This window comes from Mustela nigripes, chromosome 2 (genome assembly GCF_022355385.1).
Source record: "Mustela nigripes isolate SB6536 chromosome 2, MUSNIG.SB6536, whole genome shotgun sequence".
Lineage (NCBI taxonomy): Eukaryota > Metazoa > Chordata > Mammalia > Carnivora > Mustelidae > Mustela > Mustela nigripes.
The window spans coordinates 171,108,266-171,130,959 of NC_081558.1; the positions used below are offsets into that span (position 1 = coordinate 171,108,266).

A 22,694-nucleotide genomic window follows, 5' to 3' on the forward strand; every position below is an offset into this window, starting at 1 on the left:
CTTGCTAACATTTGCCTCCTAGCTCTATATAATTTCCCTGCTACCTAGAACCCTCCCCGCCATCCCCTGATTAACATGTATCCTACATGACTCAGTTCAAGGAAAAAAGAAGTAACAAAGAAGTGGAAAAAAAACTCATCAGTCATCTCATCTCAGCCAAGGAATCTCCCTGACCCACTCTCCGAGTGGGAGGGCCCCCTTCACTTGCTCATAAGATACTCATGTGGAATTTTTCATGCAAACCATCATTATATACCTAGGGTCTCCCTCACAATACTGTGAGCTTCTGGAAAGCAAGAACCATATCTTTTATCTTCATACACCCATTGGACAACATTTATTGAATGGGTTGTTAAACAAGTTGATAAAGGAATCAATGTATCAATGAGCATGCTCATAACCCTGTTTAAGTATAAGAAGCAATACCTGGTACCACACAGTCCAAAGAATTAAAAGAGGACTAAAGTACTCTTGCAATATCTGCATTGCACTCAGGCTAGTTGTCAAGGTGTGGGTCACAAGGATATGGGTAGAAGGCATCAGCAGAGCACCCTGCGATGCTTCCAACTATATCATAAGAAGCATTGTTTTCAGCTGTGCAGAAGATCTAGCAAAATTGGGAGTTGTCCCATTGTTAGCTCCTGGGAGGTTAGGGACATGTGGAAGTCATGAAATAGGAATATGGTGGGTAGGAAGAAGCATGCTAAGGATCAGAATGTGGGCCACAGAGCCAAAGATCCAAGGCATGCTGACCTGAAGGAGAGAAGGGACATGCAGTGTTGGTATCATCAGAAGGATGGTGGCAGACTGCACTGAGCAAAGGCCAGACCTCAGGAACTTTATTCTCCCTAACTCACACCACTCTTGACAAGTGTGTTCACCCTCTGGGAATATCTTGCGAGATATTTATAGCTTGGAACTCTTGGCTGCACCTGAGATTGTGGTCTGTAGTGAGTGTTAGGTCAGAGCTTCAAATCTTTGATGCACCACACTGGTATGCTCCTGGTGGATTCAGTAGTATCAGAGGAAAATACAAATTCCCTCCATCCTAGGAACAACCAGGTGAGTGTAAGGGAGGGCCAAAGCTTCTGGAAGCCAGAACCTACCCCCAATCCCTGGCCTATTGCCTAGAAATGAGTCTTCTTATCTACATGGCCTCACGTTCTATGTAAACTCTGCCATGAAAAATGTTGGAAAGTATTGAGTTAAACTATATGAGGTGAATAAGCAAGTTTCAGAGACTTAGAACTTCTAAAAAGTATTTCATTTTGACAGGGCAAAGTGGGTAGAGGATAACAGATATGATAGTAACCAGGATCTGGCCCATTAGCCTTGCAGGATTATGAGCTTTCAAGTGTAAGTACAAACTAAGACCAGCCTTTTTGTGTGGGTGTTTCTGAGAATTCAAGTGGAAGGTGGGACACTAGCACACAGCACCACTGAAAGTAAATTAATAATAATAACCCACAAGAATAAGGCCCAGGTCCTCAACAAAGGCACACTCCTAAAAAACAAACATATCAAGGTGAGTGACACTTCATCCCCCAATAGCCCATATTTCCTAATTGAGAGAGGCAGGTCAGGGACCAGAGTCAGCCCTACAACCACTGCCTGGCACCTCACTACCTCTGCTCCTAGCAGGGTATGCCCCAGGGAAAAATTGGCCCTTAGAAATTAGAAACGCTCAAGGAATTTCTCATGCATACCCTCATTAAACCCTCAAAAGCAAGCTGGAAGATGAGGAGGAAGAGGGCATGACTGTCAGTGAAGCTGAGCTCAGTACCCCCATGTCCCAAATTTATTCTCCTGCCCCTCTTTGCTTGTCTTTTCAAGCATAGATCTTAACCTGAACTCAGGGTTGGGTAAAGATGGGAAGGCACATCATCAGAGAATCCCAATAATACCTAAAGACAATTAAAGGTATCAGGAAAGCATGGCTTCTATTGAACTCTTACTTAACCAGAAACCACAAATAAGGAAGAACAAACACCTCTCCCCACACTACTAAGTTGCTCGGAAATATACTTCACAGTCACAGCAAATGGGCCTAGAGCTGTAATAGGACCAGGGTACAGGAGAAAGACAAGAGCAGAATGTGGCAAGGAGGCCTTCTTCACTCTGAACACGTAGCAGACCAGCCCCACTTCTCAGCCTGACTCTGGCTGGCATCATGCGCCTGTGGACCTGAGTGGGCAGGAGAAGGCCAGACCCTTCGGCACAAACATGGAGTAAATGGCCTCAAGGGTGAGTGTGCGTACGTGCTGAAGCTACCGTGGCACCTCAGCAGCCGGAGCCAAGGAGAAGCTAACATCTGACATCTAAATAAGCCCTGCCAAGGTAGGGCAAACACCAAAAAGAGGAAACTAAAGTTAATCCCCACCACACCTAATCTCCACCAGAGATGCAAATGTCACCTCGACTCCATCTGTTCAACTCTGTCAGTGAGGAGCTGAGCACATGCCAGAGGAATTTAAACTCTACTAAATACTAAACTAAAAGGCATCCAAGGCATTTATAGAGCTCCACTCTCTAAATTTTGCTCCCAGCTTCTAAAGGTGTTCTTCAACAATTAGAAATGACTAGAAAGCAAATATCTTCCTTTTTGAAGGCTAAAAAAATGTTCATTCACTTATCATCTACCATGGGCCAAAGAAGAATTAAGGAGTCTCCTTAATGTGAATCCCACCTTGTCACTTCAAAGTAGCATCCAGGTCCCAGCCTGGCAGTAACATCATGATAATCTCAACTTTTTTACTTCCCCTTACTCCCCCACTTCCTAGAGCAAGACAGGAAAAGTGACAGGTCTTTCTTCATGATGAGATACTCCTGCTCCCATTGACTTAGGGACAGGAAATGATGAAGGCAGAGGCTGCTTTTGTCCAAAGGGTTGAAGCCAAGTTGGCAGCTGTGTCTGCTTGTTTCTCCAAGGGATATAAGAAGAAACACTAGAACCAGAAGTCCAGCCCCACCATGGTTCACTTCAAGCTGCACAGAGTGGATGTTCCTGTGGAGTGAGTGTGTCTTGGGGGTGGGGTCGGGGAGGAACAAGATAATATAAAAAGGCATTACAGGTAAAAATCACACAAACTGTAAAGAACGGAAGACAAAAATAGGAACAAAGAGCAAGGACAATGAATAGAAAACAGTAACAAATATAGTAGTTATTAAACTATACCAATAATTAAACAGTAATGGTCTAAATACACCAATTAAAAAACAAGATTGGGGGTACCTGGGTGCCTCGGTCGGTTAAGGGCTGCCTTCAGTTCAGGTCATAATCCCATGGTCCTGGGATCGAGCCCTGCCTCAGGCTCCTTGTTCAGCAGGAACCCTGCTTCTCCCCTGCCTGCTATTCCCTCTGAATGTTCTTGCTCTCCGTATCTCTCTCTCTCTCTCCCTCCCTCACTTGCTCTCTCTGTGTCAAATAAATAAATAAACTCTTTAAAAAAATAAAAAAACAAGATTGTCAGAGTGGATTAAAAAAAAAAAAGACCAAACAGTATGTCAGTATGTTATCTACAAGAAACCCACCTTAAATATCAAGACACATGTAAATTAAAGGGATAGAGAAAGTTATATTATGCTATCACTAATCAAAAGAGAACAAGAGTAGAGATATTAATTTCAGATGGAGTAGACTTCAGAACAAGGAAAGTTGTCAAGAATAAGGAGGGGCATTGCATAATCATAAAGGGGACAATTCCCCAGAAAACATCATGTATGGGCTTGACAGCAGAGCATCAAAATGCCCAGGGCAAAAACCAATAGAATTGCAAGGAGAAATAGATGAAAACACTATTTTAGTTGGAGACTTTAACACTCTCTATCAGAAATGGACAGATCTGGGACACCTCAATGGCTCAATTGGTTTAACACCTGCCTTCGGCTCAGGTCACAAACTCAGGATCCTGGGATCACAGGTGCTGGGATCAAGCCCCACATGGAGCTCTCTGCTCTGCAGGGAGTCTGCTTCTCCCTCTCACTCTCCTTCTGTCCTCTCCCTCTATCTCAAATAAATAAAGCCTTTAAAAAAAAGAAGAAGAAACTGAGAGATCCAACAGGCAGAAAGGAGGGATATAACTGAACTCAAAAGCACCATTAATCAAGTGGATATAAATAATATCAATAAACTACTTCATCCAATGACAGCAGAATATACATCCTTCTCAAGCTCAAATGAACCAGTCACTAGGATAGATCACATTCTGGGCCATAAAACACACCCTAACATAGTTAAAAGAATAGAAATCATACAACAAATCATCTTATACCACAGTTCAATTTAATTATAAATCAATAACAGAAAGATAGCTAGAAAATACCAAAATACACGGAGATTAAAAGCATGTTTTTCAATTACACATGAGAAAAGAGAGATTTTTTAATATTTTGTGTTAAATGAAAATGGAAAACCAACTGAAATCCCAAACCTATGGGATACAGCAAAAGTAGTGCTCAGAGGGAAATTTATAACATCTAATGTATATATTAAAAAAGAAGAAAAGATCTAAAATAAATAATCCAAACTTCTACCTTAGAAAACTAGAAGAAGAAGAACAAATTAAGATCAAAATAAGCATAAGAAAAAAATAATAAGAACTAGGACAGAAATTAATGACATTGAAAACAGGAAATCAATGGAGAATAACAACAAAACCAAAAGCTAGTTCTTTGAGAAGATCAATAAAAGTGATAGGCCTCTAGCCAGGCTAAGATAAAAAAAGAAAAAGAAAAGGAAAAAAAGAAAGACACACATTACTAACATCAGAAATGAAAGAGGGGACATCATTATAGATCCCATGAACATAATAATGATAATAAAGGAAAACTATAAATAACTCTATACTGACAAATTGGATAACCTAGATGAAATGGACCAATTCCTTGGTCCATTGTTTGGACAATTTATCAAACTCACAAAAGAAAAGATATAGACAATATAAATATGCCTATGTATATTAAAGAAATTGAATAAGTAATTAATGACCTTCCAAAAGACAAAGAACAGGCCCAGATGGGCTCACTGGTGAATTCTACCAAACATTTAAGGAAAAAATTGTATTGATTCTGTATTCTACTTCCAGAAGACATAAGTAAAGGGAATACTTCTTAACTTATTCTATGAGGCCAATGTTACCCTAACACTAAAACCAGACAAAGACATTACAGGAAAACAAAACTACAGACCAATATATCTCATAAACATAGAAGCAAAACTCCTCAGCAAAACATTAGCAAATCAAATCACAAAAATGTATTAAAAAATTATACATTACAACCAAGTGAGATTTATCCCAGCATGGTTTTTGAATGTTGTCAGTATTTTAAATGTTAGTTCAACATTAAAAAATTAACTAAATTAACAAATCACAATAGGCTAAAAAAGAAAAATCACATAATCATACCAATAGATGCAGAAAAAGCATTTAACAAAATCCCACTCATGATTACTTAATTTCTTAAAAAAAAAAAAACCTCTCAGCAAACTGGAGTGAAGGGGAAGCTTCTTTAACCTAATAAAGAATATCTACAAAAATCTACAGCTAACATCATACTTGATGGTGAGAAACTTAAAGTTTACTTGCTAAAATCAGGAATAGACACCATTGTAGTAGAAGTCCTAGCTAAAGCAATAAGAGAAGAAAGGGAAATAATATGTACACATTGGGAAGGAAGAATTAAAACTGTCTTTGTTCACAGATGACCTGAAAATCTGTATAGAAAATCCAAAATAATTGACAAGAAACTAGAACTAATAAACAACTGTAGCACAGTTTTGAGATACAAGGTTAAAATGCAAAAGTAAGTGGGACTGCTTTTCTAAGGCAAAGGAAACCATCAGCAGAATGAAAAAGCAACCTATAGAATGGGAGAAAATATTGGCAAATCATATCCAAAATATATAAAAAACTCATACAACACAATAATAAAAAAATTAAAAATCCAATTTTAAAATGGGCAGAGAAATTGAATAAATATTTTTCCAAGAAAGACATACAAATGGTCAATGGGTATGCAAAAAGATGTTTAACACCACTAATCATCAGGGAAGTGCAAATCAAATCCACAGTGAGATATCACCTCACACTTGTTAGAATGGCTATTGTCAAAAAGGAAAAATAACAAGTACTGTGAAGGATGTAGAGAAAAGAACACTGTTGGTGGTAATGGAAACTGGAACAGCCATTATGAAAAACAATATGAAGGTTCCTCAAGAAACTGAAAATGGAAATACCATATGATGCAACAATTTTACTACTTGGAATTTACCTAAAAAAAAAAATCACTATCTCAAAAAGATAACTGCATCCCCATGTCTACTGCAGCATTATTTACAAGCCATGATGTGGAAACAACCTAATTGTCACCAACAGATGAATGGATAAGGAAAATGTAGTGTACGTGTATATATAAATATATACACACATATAAAAGAAAGAAATCCTGCCACTTGGGACAACACGGATAGAACTTGAGAACATTATGCTAAGCAAAATAAGTCAGACAGAGAAAGATAGGGAGTGTATGATCTCACTTATATGTGGAATCTAAAAAGAAAGAAAGAAAAAAAGAAAGAAAGAAAGAAAGAGAGAGAGAAAGAAAGAAAAACTTGTAGATATAGAGAACAGAGTAGTGGTTGACAGAGGTGGAGGAAGAAATGGTGATAAAATGGGTAGAAGTAGCCAAAAGGTATAAATTTCCAGTTATACGATAAATAAGTCCTGGGGGTAAAATGCTCAACATGGTTACTATAATTAGAAATACTGTATTGAATATTTGAAAGTTGCTAAAAAAAGTAGATCTTAAAAGTTCTCATCACGCACACAAAAAATCTTAAGTGTGTGTGGTGATGGATGTTAACTAGTAATCATTATGTTATATATAAACATACCAAATCATTATGTTGTATGCCTAAAATTAATACAATGTTATCTGTCTATTATATCTCAACAGAAAGGAAAAGAAAACCACAAATTGGCCCAATTAAAATGTGGGCTAAAGACCTGAAAAGACACCTCACCAAGGAAGATATGCAGATTGCAAATAAGCATGTGAGAAGATGCTTAGTAAATATGTCGTTAGGGAATTATAAATTTAAAAACAGTGAGATACTACTACGCACATATTAAAATGGCTAAAATCCATAACACTGACAGTACCAAATGTTGGTGACAATGTGGAGCAACAGGAACCCTCATTGCTTGCTGATGGGAATGCAATATGGCAACTTTGGAAGACAGGCAGCTTCTCACAAAACTACTCATATTCTTACCATATGCTCCAGCAATCAAACTTTAATATTTAGCCATAGTTGAAAATGTATATGCACACAAATACCTGCATATGGATGTTCATACCAGCTTTATTTACAACTGCCAAAACTTGGAAGCAACCAAGATGTCCTTCAGTAGATAAATGAATAAATAAAATGTAATACATCCATAAAATGGGACATTATTCAGTGGTAAAAGGAAATGAGCTATCAAGCTACAAAAAGACATGGAATAAACTTAAATGCATATGACTAAGTGAAAGAAACCAATCTGAAAAGGCTACAATACTACATGATGATTCCAATTACATGACATTCTAGGAAAGGCAATAACCACAGAGACAGCAAAAGATCAGTAGTTGCCAGGGATTAGGAAGGAGAGAGATGAATGGGCAAAACACAAAGGATTTTTAAGGCATTGAAACTATTTATATGATAATATAATGAGGGATATGTGCCATTATACATTTGTCAACCCATAGAATGTGCAACACTAAAAGTAAACCATAACATAGACTAACTTTGAGTGATATTAATGTGTCAATAAAGGTTCATCAAAATGTATCTCTTCACTGAGAGATACAGATTGTGGGGAAGGCTGTATACTTGCAGAGATAGGGGATACATGGGAATTCTATACTTCTGCTGAATCTTGCTGTGAATGCAAAACTCTTCTGAAAAATAAACGTTATTTTCCAAAAAAGACACTACAGGTAGATGCCCAATGTATAAAGTCACATGAACAATGAAATGAACAGTATCACTTTCCAGAACTCAGCAAAAAGGGAGAACTCACAAATTTATTCTGTATCTGGCATCTAATGAGCATCTTAACACAGCCCCAAAAGAAAAGCCAAAAGTCATATTCTGTGCTTCCAAACAATTTTTGTTTTCATGACCCAAAGCTGGTGAGGACTTTTTGAATCAACAGGAGGGAATGGCGGAGTCAGCAAGCACTCCTACTGACTGGAGATTGTGTCTAGTACGCTGCAGGGGAGTTCTCTTGGTACCTTCACAGAAGCCAACTATGTCCCAGCCAGCCGAGTCAAGCTCTGGCCTTGGCCCAGGAAAGAGCCTCCCAGAAATAACTGCCAAATTCCACAGTCACTTTCAGCTTCTGCAGGCCTATTTGTATGATCAGAGCACTAAATAACCACAGTCACAGCTGGAGAACCTTCTTTGTGCATGCCAGTTTTTTCCTCTTTCACTACCATGTTGCTCAATTCTGTTTCCTTTCTCTGAAATTCCTCTAGTTTATCCTAATTTCAAAAGCTCTATTTTCCCTGTTCTATACCTACACTAAGACAAGTGCTAAAACATAGTTATTGCTTGGGCCTCACCAATAGGAGACAAGAACAAGCATCAACCAGCTCCTCATGATCATCCCCCAGTGCATCCTCCTAGAAGGGCCTGAGTTTCATGTGAAGGCAGTGTGCATAGCTGTTCTGAGAGCACCCGGGCTCAGGATGCAGCCACATATCTACCACCAGATGTGAAGGAGGTAATAACAGGCTCTATGGGTATAAAGGTACCCAACAGAAGCCAAAGAGAACCTACCTGGGAGAGTATCTCATAGTGTTTGTTTGCCAGTCCATTCCGAAAGAATTTAAGATTGCTTACAAAGATTGGGAACATAAAACAAAAAGGAATGAGGAAAATGAGAAGTTGAGGGGCTTGCAATTTCTGGATTGGGATTGAGAAAAGATTAGCTACAATTGAATGACCTCTAACTTCACAGTTCCCCACCTCATTCTGTCTCTTCTTTACCAGTCCTGCATGATTCTAGCTTTCTTGTCAAGGTCATCAAAGACCTCCATATTGCTAAATTCAATGGCCAATTCTGGCTTAGCGTACTTGAGCCACTAGCAGAATTTCACAAAGCTGAACACTGCCTGCTCCTTGGAATATACTCTTCCTATTATTTTTCCTCTTCACTAGCCCCTCCTTCCATTCTGTTTTCTCCTAATCCCTAGCTTCTTAGAATTAGAATGTCGTAGGGCTCAGTTTTTAGTGTTCTGTTCTATCTCCTCAGTACTGTGGAATCTCATCCCTTTCACATTCAACAGTATGCCACATGCCCACAGCTCCCCAATTTTTATTCACAGCCCAGACTTCTCCCCAGAACCCTAGACTCATTATGTCCACCGGCCTACTTGGCTGTCCAACATACATCTCAAACTCAAAAGCATCCAAAGCAGATCTCTTGACACCCCAACTAGATCTGCCTACTCATGGTTTTCTTCCACTCAGTGACAACTACATTCTCCCAGGGTCACCAAAAATTTTACAGTCATCCTTGACTCCTCTCTTTCTCTCATTTCCCACATGCAATCTGTTAGAAAATCCTGTCAGCTCTATCTCCAAAACATGCTCAGGATCTGACCTCTTCTCACTACCTCCCCTGAGGCCACTCTGGCACAGGCCTGGGTTATTAAAATGGTCTCCGAACTGGATTCTGCTTCCACCTTTGCTCCTTTCAGACTATTCTTAACACAGAAGTCAGGGTTATCCTGTTGAGATGCAAGTCATGCACAACTCCTCGCAATAGCCTATATTGTTCCATATGATTTAGCCCCCAACACTTCTCCAGGCCCCTCTCTTCTCATCTACTCCCTATCAGCCACCCTGGTCTCCTTGCTTCTTCTTGAACACACCAGGCTCTCCTTCAGCTTCAGGTCTTTGTATTTGCTCTTCCTCCTGCTTGAAATACCCTACCCCCTCATCTCATCTAAACCTTTGTTCAAAGACCGTCTCAATGAGGCCTTCCCTGATCACTCTACTTACAACTTCCCCATCCCCTTTTCCTGTTTTATTTTCCCCATAATACAACCTCTCCTAACATACTTCATAACTTACTGACTTGTTTTGTTTATTGCAATTAGAAGAAAAGCTCCAAGAATGTTAAGATTCTTTTCTATTTTACTTTGCTGTTTAGAACTGTTCCTGGCATATAGTAAGTGGTTCGCATGTTAAGTGTTGGATAGATGAACAGAGGCATAAATAGATGAATAAGTGAATGGATGGATGGCTGGATGAATTGGTGGATGGAAAGAGTGGATAGCAGGACTTGTGCTTTGGCTGCCAGATTCCTGAATATCCCAGAGGGGGTAAATGTCACAAATCAAGCAGAAATCAGCATGTAAGACACAGATCTCCCACATCTACTCTGCCTATGTAACTGTAACACTAGATCCTAATATAAAATGAAATGAAATGTCCATTCAACCATTAGAATTAGACTAGGCTTAGCTTTGTCTCAATCAGCCAGAGCCCACAATAAGCTGACTGAGAAAACACTCAGTTTTGAGTACAGGAGTTGAGAATGATAAGCCAAGACTCCAATGCTAGGGAAGGTGGCTAGAGGAGGTGTTGATAACACTAAAGGTACCAGTTTCTACTGAGTTTCTAATGTGTGACAAGTACAACACAAGGCTCTTGGCTAACTTTATCTCATTAATTCCTTGCCACACTGGGAAGAAGGTATTATTACCCCTATTTTACAAATCAGGAAACTGAAGTTCAGAGAGGTGAGTTATTTCCACAATATCCCAAATACACAGTAAAAGTTGGGATTCAAACTAGATCTATATAACTCAAAAGTTCTTATTCTTTACATACTAAAGGTTACTCTTGAAATGGTGAACCAACTTTTGTTTCAGATCAATTCTCCCTTCCTAGTCCTTCACCATACTTAGTCTCAGTATAGCAAACATCTTAGAATTGGAGCAGAAAGAATAAGAAAGAAGAAGTTAAAACTGAGTCTTTGTTTCTTAATTAATGCTAAAAATTTACCAACAGAATAAAAAAAATCAGTATGCTGAAATAGGACAACTTTCAGTTAGTTTTATGCACTTTCACACACCCACATACACACCAAAGACAACTAATAGGAAAACACAACAGTTAAACTCACCACACTACCCTCATCCAAATCTCTCATGGGTTGTAAGAACCAAAGGTGTGCCGGTTTGTAGCTAACAATCCTGGCAGATTCTGCTTAATACTCAAGAAAGAAAAGCATATTTCACCAGCATCAGCCTTGCAACAGCCCCAGAGAAATCTCTTTTTCTCCTCCCACTCATGTTTCTCCCTAAGCATACACTGTCAGTGGCCTCCACCTCCACCCAACTTACAGAAACCTGGCCCATTACACCCTGCAATTAATATCATCAGACTTGTGAGTCTGATTGTCAACCTAATTGGGCATGTTCTCACTTACCAGAAGACACTTGTCCTTCACATTCAGGGAGGCACTACTGACTTACTCTCAAAGTATTTCTCTAAAACCTGCAAGGTATTTACTTTCATTTATTCCCACTGTCACCAACTCTGCCTCTGGATTAATCACTTCTATAAAATTGTTCAACCAGCCAACTTAGGTGCTCAGTGTATAAACACAGCAAATGTAGAAGGTTCCCACAGGGATTAGGCCCACCCATGACTTTGTTTCCCTTACATGAGCCAACTCACCAACTAGCTCACACCCACCCCTACCCAAGGGCATCTATGAAGACTAAGAAAAAAACCAGGAATGAATATTCACAATCATTCTGCTAGTTTCAGCATTTGGACCCACCAACCAATAAGAATATTTCTTGGTTCTTGCTTTAAAAATAAGACCCACAATAGTGTGTGTAGAATGTACCTGTGAAATTCAAGTTGTGCTACCAAGAGCCCGTAAAACAAGGAGGTTTAGAAAATACTTCTTTTCAAAGGATGGCAGTAACCACATGCTGCCAACACCTGACTCGTCCTTTTAACTCCAGTCTCTAAATTAGTACAGAAATTGTTCCAGAAAAGCAGAAGATCCTCTGAAGACCCTATTAAAGGAGATTTAACATTCAATCAATAAAAACAAGAGAATGAGTAACAGTTTCATTAGGTGCTCATCTGGATACATAAACTTGGAAGAAAGTGATGAAACAGGCCTCTGATTTTATTTTCTCAACCTTGTTACACCTGTGTGACCCTAAAAGCTGAGAGAGAGAACCAGCTATATGATTTGTAGGGCCCAGAGCAAAAAGAAAATGTGGAGTCCCTTGTTTATAAATTGTTGAAAATTTCAAGATAGTGACAGCAGAGCATTAATACAAGCATTGGGGCCCCTCTAAAACTGAAACCCTTTAAAACTACAGAGGCTGCACATCCACAAAGTGGGCACTGCAGAAAAAGTACTTGTCCTCTGAGTGCTGGAAAGAGACCTGAGAGAAACTGTGGCTGAATTACATGCTCTTAAGCATCATTCCTTCTGGGTGGAGTGTTCCAGAAAGCTCAAAGTCCCACGAAGTATTATTCCATTCCAACTGGATTGATCTGGAAAGATATATCTTACAGGAGTGGACTCAGTAAGAAATCTGAATGCTTGCTGATAGAAAATTTCCTATAATTTTGTTTAGAGAAGAGATTACTTTATCAGCTTGGAAGAGTCCTCTTTGGTCACTGGCTTAGTAATGGTTGGATTTCATAAGAACTGATCACAGAAAAATATAAGACTCAACTTTATGGCTAAGGGAGTAAGTCTTCAAGCAAACTTTCAACAAAATTTTTGAGAAGACTGGTTCAGTCATTTCTTTTTTTCTCTTTCTGCCTTTTAACTAGTCTTAAGTTCACTTTTCTTCTTGCTTTTTTAGTCAATATGGACTCAGAACTTCCCTTAATGAATTCCATCTCAAATCATACCCACAGGAAAAAGACAAACTTTGATTTGGGGATAGTGGAGGAGAGGATATTTCTAAACATCATTTGTTAACTGAAACATGGAAAAGTAAAGTGATGATGTGCCAAACAATGAGGAGAGAAGATACCCTTTGAGCCCACAGCCTTTCCTGAAAATTTACTTTTCCAGGCCTTAACAAGTTCCTCATTAACAATAGTCCACTTCCAAATCTGGAAATATGCTTTATGATTCAGCACAAGCAGTGATCGATAATGTACCAAAAGGAAAATTCAGAAGCATAAGTGGGCTCAGTAAGAGTCAAAGCTGTTTTTCATAAAATGTAGGACTGTGCTCTCTGAAGGTAGTAATGGATGCTTTTTCAGTGATAGCCCCAAACTTTTTTAAAATTATTTTTATTTGAATGTAGTTAACACACAATGCTATATCAGCTTCAGGTGTACAACACAGTTTATACATTATGCTATGTTCACCACAAGTGTAGCCACCATCTGTCACCGTACAATACTATCACAATACTATTGACTATATTCCCAGTACTGTGCCTTTTAGTCCCATGATTTATTCATTCCATAACTGGAACACTGTATCACACTCCCTTTCACTCATTTTGCCCACTCCCTCACCCCCCCACCCCAAGAGGGAACCATCAGTTTGTTCTCTGTATTTACAGGTCTGACTATGCTTTTTGTGTGTTTATTCTCTTCTGAAAAACTCAGCTCCCATCCGAGAAACAAACAGAATGTCACCACCAATCAGGGTGCAGAACCAGTTTCATCCACTCACCCCACCCTCTCTTACTCATTACCAGCATGAAACATAAATAATTTAACATAATGCCAAAAGCAAAACCAACAACACTTAACACAATTAATAAAACAACAATTAGATATTATCAAGCTTTTTACACATTTATCTCCAGGAACCAAAGTCTTCGTCCTGAATTGCATCCTCTTGTCAGACTAGTGGCCTCTGATATACACGGGAGTACAGAAGGTGCTATAGAGTCCTGAGCTCATCAGATAGAGGCAGAAGGCTCTCACCCATGATCTCTTAATCTTTTCTGAATCTCTCTCTCTTTCTCAATGGAAAAAATGAGAGGAACAAAATCTCCCTCAAACAATGCTGATTTGGTGGAAATTAAAGTGGAAAATGGACTTCACTTATCATCTAGTATGGCTGTTATTATTGTTAAATCCTGCAAATGAATCATTTCTGCTATGAGAACCATCACAGTGACATGGGAATACTGACCATCATCCATCCCTACATCCCAATCATTAGTATGGTCATCGCTAAAATTAAGTAAAGTTTTCTAAGACTTCTGACTGAAAGCTTCCTTTCTAGATGAAAAAGTGACGTTGGTACCTCTCACTTAAAAGACAAACTGACTTCCAGTTTTCCCAAAGACTGAGCTTTTAGTCCCTATCCTCCAAAGAAAGTAAGATCTCTACCACATGATAGTAATAATATCCTGTTGTCATCTTAAGTAGGAGCTTTCCCAATAAATGATCTGGGCTACAACAAACTGAAAAACAGAATTTCCCAGCATCTGAGATATGTGTAAGTTGTATGAAGCAACAATATATCTGCATAGACAAAGTGGGAAGGAATGATAAGGTGCTCAGCACCGGCCAAACTGAAGAAAACTCATTTTATTCTATAAACTTGTCAAGTCACTAAGTTGTACACCTGAAACTAATGTAACATTTCATGTCAACAAATTTTTTTTTGTTCACCATTTCTTTGTCTTTTTTTTAAACTTTATTTTATTTTTTCAGTGTTCCAAGATTCATTGTTTATGCATCACACTCAATGCTCCATGCAATACATGTCCAGATTTTTTTAAAAAGGAAAATTTGTTTGTTCAAGCAGCAAAGCATCTATGCAGAGATATCCAGATAGGGTGTCGGACTGCACTTCAAGGAAGCAGTGGAGCAGAGAAACAGAAAATGTCCAATTCTCAGAGGGAGAAGAGACAGCCCAGGCTCAAAGCCCGGACATAAGGTATGAACCTCTAGAGTTTTAAGCCCATGCCTGACTCCAGGGCATCCTTCTCTGACCCAGCCTCCTATCTCTAGTAATGAAATCAAGCCCTGCCCTTTCAACTTCAGTCACAGTTTCAACTAGACTTTGTGAATTCATTCCCCATGTGCCTCTGTTGGGTTTCAAAGGCTTCTGGTTCTAGATTCTGGCTTAGTCAAACCCCTTAGACCTATCAGCTGATCTTGGCAGCCCTGTTTTGGCCCTTGCTTCTCTCCATGAGGCCTTCAACTCTGAGTCATCCATTAGCCTCAACAAATTAGCTTTATCTCATCCCCCACCCATTATCCTCTACTCCTAGCTCCAGCCCTTAGGATGCATGATGCATTTGGCCAGTATTACTCTTAGCTGAGTTCACATCACCATAATCCAATGTGGAGGCTGGTGTTATCAAGCACAGAAAAAGAATCTTAAAAAACAATAATAGTCATTGAAGAAGAACTTCTATCTTAGAAGCCAAGGTAAAATCAATACAGACCACGGTTTGGCAAATTCTGGCTTATTATATACAAAATGTTACCATAGTGAAGACCTCAAATGTTTGACTTTTTAATAGTACAAATATATGCATGTAAGTATACCTCCAGGACAGTCAGGGAGAGTGTATTTATTCCCATTTTAAACACAACTGCTTCACTATTTTAGGGTGCCAGACATTGTTAATTTTACTTTGTTTGGCACTGAGCATTTTTTTATTCCTATAAGAATTACTTTTTTTAACTTACAATTCCACTTCTAGGTTTATACCCAAAAGAACTGAAAGCAGGAATTCCAACAGATAACTGTACACCGATGTTCGGAGCAGCACTATTTATAATAATTAAAAGATGGCGTATTGGTTAAGGTTCTTCAAAGAAATAGAATTAATAGGATATCTGCACAACTACATGTCTATGTCTACTCTGTATACATAGCTAAATCTATAGCTATATGATATAGAGAGAGGGACTTATTTTAGGAATTGGCTAACATGATTATGGAGGCTGGCAAGTCTAAAATCTTCAGGATTAGCCAGCGGGCTAGAAACTCAAGGAAGAGATGATGTTGCCATTTAAGTCCAAAGGCTGTGTGCTGACAAAACTCTCTGTTGTCAAAAGGAGGTCAGTCTTTTTCTATAAGGGCCTACTAATCTAAATGTTAATCTCATCTAAAAAATACCTTCTCAGAAACATCTAGAATAAGCTTTGCCTTATTTGATTAGTGTGGCCTAACCAAGTTGATGCAAAAAATTAGCCATCACAGATGGAAACAACACAAATGTCTTTCAATCAATGAATGGATAAACAAAATGTGATATACACATATAATGGAATATTATTCAACCTTAAAAATACCTTCTATAACATGGATGAACCTTGAAGATATTATGCTAAGTGAAATAAGCCACTCATCAAAGGACAAACATTGTATAATTCCATTTATATGAGGTACATAGGGTAATCAAATTCCTAAAGACAGTACAATGGTGATTGTCAGTCAGGGAAGGTGACAGTCATTGTTTAATGACTATGGAGTTTCATTTTGGTAAGAAAGTTCTGGAGATAGATGTAATTCTGCACAACAATGTGAATGTATTTAATGCCATTGAACTACACATTTAAAAATGGTTAAAATGGCCAATTTTATGCTTTTTACCACAATAAACAATGAATTGCTTATATGCTTAGGCTTTATTATGATCCAGATACTATGCTAAATTCTTTATATGGATTTTTCTCATTTAATGTCTATTGTTATCTCCCACTTTATAATAATAAATGCAACATAATAAATCCTCCTGGAGAAAGTGACTTATTCAAGGTACACTAGTAAGAAGCAGATCTGTGATTAAAACCCTCACAGTCTGACTCCAAAGTCTATGTTCTCAGTCAGAATGCTATACTGAAAAGACTGTCTCCATTAACACAATGAAGTAAAAAGCAAATTAAAATATTTTTCAAATACTAGTTTAGAGTTGATCCAAGACTTAAAGAATATAAAAGACTTAAAAGATGTCAAATCCAGGCTAGATATAATGGGATACCTAAAATAATCCTGCATCAATCTTCATCATGAGAAGTTCTTATCCCAAAACCATAGCATCTCCAGAGTAAGAGAATAAACTTTGATGCCCAAGAAATAGAAGTAGAATATTTACCTGACACCTGCCCCTTTTTCCCACAAGCCTTAAACATTTCAGTTTCTCTATTTTTTTTTTTTTAATAAATATGTTGTGGTTCCAAGCCGCAATATTTTCAATGATGAAAAACAGAGCTTTTCCACCATTTTCATGAATAAAATAAGGTTGTCCACTCCGGTATTTTTTTTAAAGATTTTATTTATCTATTTGACAGAGAGAGATCGACAATGAGTGAGGGAACACAAGCAGGAGGAATGGGATAGGAAGAAGCAGGCTTCCCCCTGAGCAGGGAGCCCGATGTAAGGCTCAATCCCAGAACCCCGGCATCATGACCTGAGCCAAAGGCAGACACTTAACAATTCAGCCACCCAAGCGCCTCACTCTTGGTACTTTAATTCAACATAGTACCAGAAGCCCCAGCCACAGCAATCAGACAAGAAAAAGAAATAAAAGGCACCCAAATTGGTAAGGAAGAAGTGAAACTTTCACTATTTATAGATGACATGATACCCTATATAGAAAACCCTAAAGACTCCAAAAAAAAAACTACTAGAATTTATAAAGAAATTCAGTTAAATTGCAGGATACAAAATTAATATACAGAAACCTGCTGCATTTCTATATACTAATAATGAAGCAGCAGAAAGAGAAATTAAGAAAACAACTCTACTTATAATTGCATTAAAAAGAATAAAATACCAAGGAGTAAACTTAACCAAAGAGGCAAAACATCTGTACTGCAAAATATCAAATACTACTGAAAGAAACTGAAGAAGACACAAACAAGTGGGAAACTATTCCATGCTCATGGATTGGAGGAACCAATATTGTTACAAATACTATGTCATTTCACTCATATGTAGAATTTAAGAAACAAAACAAAAAGACAAAATATAAGGAGTCAAACGAAAGAATAGACTCTTAAATACAGAAAACAAATTGGTGGCTGCCTGAATGGACATGGATGGGGGAGGGGGAGGTAGATAAAGAGAACTAAGAGGGCACTTACTGTGATTAGCACTGACTAATGTATAGAATTGTTTAATTATTTTACACCTGAAATTAACGTAACACTGTATGTGAATTATATTTCAACTAAAAGAATTGTGGTCCCATTTTTATTTTCAAATTATCTTTAGATCTATACCTGTGAGTAGACCCTTACAGAAGGACTGAAACGATATAGACCATACCGGTAACAAAGGCACCCTCTGAGGAGAGTGGTAAAATGAGAAGAAACCAAGTAAATAAAGGGGAAACGATGGCTTCTGACTCTTAAACACTTTGTTTTCAAAAAGGATAATCATTTGGCTGATATTTACTGAATATCTACCATACATCTGGGTATTAAGGTGGGTTTTGTTCAAACAAGATGAAAAGACAGAGTACTGGCCTGCAATGTGCCCCATCTAATGAACGAGCAAAATGTCTTCTGTCTCCAAACACCATATATCCCATAGACATGATTAATGTTGTTATTCTGGACCCTCCAGGGAAATTTTACCAGCTCAATTCTTCAAATGTGCCCTTCCCTTTCCATGATCCTACTTCCACGGACTTCTTGACTATCATCATAACAAGCAAGAGCAGAGGTTAGCCTAGTGGTTAAGGTTCTAGAGTTAGACTGGCTGTGTACCTGCCATTTGTTCACTGTGTGACCCTGGGCAAGTCTCTTAAGATGCCTGTGCCTCTGTCCCCTCAGTCAACAGGTAAGAGGATTACATGAGCTAAATTACATTAAGGCCTCAGAATAATATTCGCCATGTACTAAGTGGCCAAGAAATGTTAGCCACAGATGTCTTAAAGAGCCATCTGCAAACAACAGACTGTCCCAGAAATGAGGAGAGAAGAAAAAAAGATCATCCAAAAGAGCTAGAACCTTAGAGATAATTTTTCAAATGACAGCACAAAGAAGGGCATAATGGCTCCATGTCTTGCCCGAGGTCACACAGGTGGTCAGCCGCAGCGCCAGGGCCAGAACTCAGGATCTCTCTGCTCCAGCACAATGCCCTCAAGGAAGAGAAAGCAGGAGAGCGCAGACCTGACGCATGTAGGTTTACCTGACAGGTCTTACCTACTTCCATAACTGCGAACTACAAAGTTACAAGTATTAACGGGTGAAGAGATGATTCTCTCAGCAGGGGGAGAAAGAGCTGCTCTGCCGACACAGTGTGTATAGGAGAACGGGAGAGTTGGAACAATCACATCCATACCAAAGACTTTAGGGCAAGGCCTATCTCTAAAAAGTGTCAGGAATAATAGCCCGGAATAGCAGACTACATCAACAGAGCTTCCAGACAAACACCACGGAGTCTAAAAGGAATGGCCCAGCCTGGGTGGCTCAGTGGGTTAAAGCCTCTGCCTTCGGCTCAGGTCATGGTCCCAGGATCCTGGGATCGAGCCCCGCATCAGGCTCTCTGCTCAGTGCAGAGCCTTCTTCTCGCTCTCTCTCTGCCTGCCTCTCTGCCTACTTGTGTTCTCTATCTGTCAAATAAATAAATAAAATCTTTAAAAAAAATAAAAATAAAAATAAAAGGAACGGGCCAGGCTCATTGCTCAGTCCTAACACACAGCCTGCTGGCCCTGAAGAGAGATCGCAGAAGTAGTGGAGTGGACAAGGAGACAGGACCCCAGAAAGAGATTGTTCCAGAAACACTTCCACCATATAACTGCTGCCATTTCAGCTTACCATCCCCCACCCTTCTACATCCCAAGCCTCCCCTTCCGCACCAGCCTCTCCGTACTGTCCTCTCCTGCTTCTCCCACCTGTCCAACCCTTCCATCCATGCACCTTTCACAGATTATCTGGAATTACAACCCATGGTCCCCAAGGATAGACCCATATTTTCCAGCCTTGGTGCTCTGCCCACGTCTCCCCTTTCTCCTAGAATGCCTGCTACCTGCTGTTCCATGAACACTTTACTTTCAACCAAACCTGTTTGGCAAAATCCTTTCCCAGAAAACGAACCTTCTATGAATCCATCCTACAACAAGAAGTCCTATTTCCATTCTTTGCACTCCCAGAATCTTCTAGCTCTTTCTCTGGCACCTGATAAATTCTACTCTCCTCTCAAGACTCTCTCTCCTTTACAGCCTTATATAGTGCATTATTAATAAGAAGTCAGCACTCAGTAAACGCTAGTTGCTAATCTGGGGGGTCAGAATGGTAGCTGAGAATCTGACATGAAGCTGAGGAAGCCGAGAAGGAAGGAAAAGAGAGTACAACAGAAAAGACTTACAATGTGCCAGAACTATTGTTTAACCTATGTTAACGCACTTAGTCCTTGAGACAACCCATGAAGTAGGTAGGTAATAATATCTCCACATTACAGAGGAGGAAACTGAGGCACAGATGATCTGAGTAACTTATCCAAGGTTCTAACGGTGGAGTTGTGAGTTGAACCAAGCCAACAGGCTCTTTCTATTGCTTCTCTGCAACTCTGTTCCTTCTAACCTGCATCCCTGAAAACCACTTCAACTGTTCCATCCACTGTTTGTACCACCGTTCTGATTCAAAAACACTCGGCAACTTGCAATTATGGCACTAAATCTCCACCCACTGCTTCTGAACCAGAAATTACACATGAGTTTTGGTTAGATCTGCCATGACAATAAATAATATATGACAAAGTCTCAAATCCAAAACATTGTTTAAACAAATTATAGATATTTTGAATGGAATGGACCTCGGGCCATTCACCTAGCTCAACATTTGCCATCATTTCCTTTTCTAAATTCTGAAATATGTGTCACAATTATCTGCAAGTATACACATCTAATTATCACTCTAAATATTACTTTGATAGAATTAAGGGATTAACATACAACTATAAGTTATCGACGCACACAATTGTCTGTCACATATTTAATGAGCTTTTGACCAATAGTAAAGGATTTTGGTCCCCTACTATGGATAAGAGAACCTAGAAAAGATGTATTTCGTTACAACCACATTTACATGTAGGTGAAACAGCAGTTACCTATAGAATTCAGAATGTAAGTTAATATTAAACATCCTATTAAGAGAAGCAAAAGTTTTGTTAATTCAAAATAAGTTTGGTAACTTTCTCAATCCTGTATCCAAACAGGGAAGGTGGGGGTGGATAAAGATTTCGGCTTTACAAATATATATTCTGTTCCCACAGAAAGAAATAGGAAAATAAATTTTTCAGTAGATTCCACTTTGAGATTTGGAGAGGCTTACAACGGGATGCCAGTTAAATTTCTGTTCCCAGGAAATTTTTGAAAATAACACACACGTAACAAAAAAAAAAAAAAAAAAAAATGAAATGAAATGAAATTGTTAGCAAAGCAGAAGGAAAGGAAGCCGGGGGTCTGCGCAGATCGTGGCAGCAAGCGATCTTCTCATTTCCCTGATGAAGAGTAGATAATGAGAACAGCAAAAAGACGCAGGAGAGAGAGATCACAGCGGGAGAAATAAGATATCCAGCATGTCTCCAGAACTTACCCAACTTGGTCTGTTTACTCAACACTACTTTTCTCACTTTGCCAGTTTTAAATCAGACAGCGGCTGGGCTTTTGTTGTTGCTGTTTCTGTTCTTTTGATCCCAGAGCCCCCATGAAAATTAAACTGTGTGCTGGATGGGATCTGGCCCCGTCTCAGCGGAGGAGAAAAGTTTAAGCTTGGATCCTCGGTTGCTTCTTTGGGAATATGAATAATAATAAGTGGCTAGCAGGAGAGAACGTGGGGGACGTGCCCAGCTGACGTCGGGCCCGCGAAGGGGCCGCACAGTTCCCCAGCGCAGCTGTCCAGATGTGCTTCATCTGGTTCCCCCGCGGGGCACGAACCTCGGCGGGCCGACTACCCGAAGCTCCAGCTCATTGGTGACCGCGACTCCTCGCTGGCCTCCTATTGGTCAGCCAGCCCGCCACTCTCGAGGGTTTCGGCCCGCCCCCGCCCGCCGGGCTAGTTCGCTCCATCCTCGAAAGGAACCTGGAAGTGCAGCGCGGGCGCTGATGTGGCACTCAACAGCGGCAGCGGGCCCGGGAGGGGCCCGGGATCGAGAGGGGCTCCTGCGCACCCCGACTTTACCCCTGCCCTGGCCCCCGTTATGCCCATGCTTTTGGGCCATTAGGCTGGTCTGCTTAAAACATGACTATTGCAGTCTGTTCTTGGGATAAAATTAAGGCACGCCAGAGTTGGCTTGAAGCCCCTGCATTTCCGAGTGGAAGGGCCTGGGGCCCCGGGATGCCCACGCCCCCAAAAGGCGTTCAGGCCTCGCCTGAGGACTTCACTTTTGCCGCTTTCTCTGGGGAGCCAATAATAAAATTCAAGAGACTGTTTCTTGGGGACAATATTCTTTTGTTGGGGGAAAAAAATTTAATGAATCCTTCATTGAAGTCATTATTAGCCGGGAAGGTGGCTGTTTCCGCGAGGAAGCCCAGTGTTGGTTACAGGAGTGCTTTGGAAAACTTGGTTGGCTTGGAGTTTTTTGATGGGTGTTGGTAGTTGTGGAAAAATGAGAAATACTGCTTTATTTGTGAGACTTTAGACAGAACTGCACAAAAGGATACTTTGATCATGGGGAAATCATTGACTGGTTGATTAGCTGGGGTGGAGAGAG

The 22,694-nt window shown here is 39.6% G+C and overlaps 1 protein-coding gene across 1 annotated transcript in view; it reads right to left on the bottom strand.

Annotated features, from left to right (window-relative positions):
• The window catches only part of TMEM45A (transmembrane protein 45A), a 67,243-nt gene extending 45,326 nt beyond the window's left edge, over positions 1-21,917 (bottom strand). Inside the window, exon 1 of the mRNA XM_059388146.1 lies at positions 21,578-21,917. The gene's annotated coding sequence lies outside the window, so the exon portion shown is untranslated. The remainder of the gene's footprint in view (positions 1-21,577) is intronic.
• Positions 21,918-22,694: the final 777 nt, after the last annotated feature.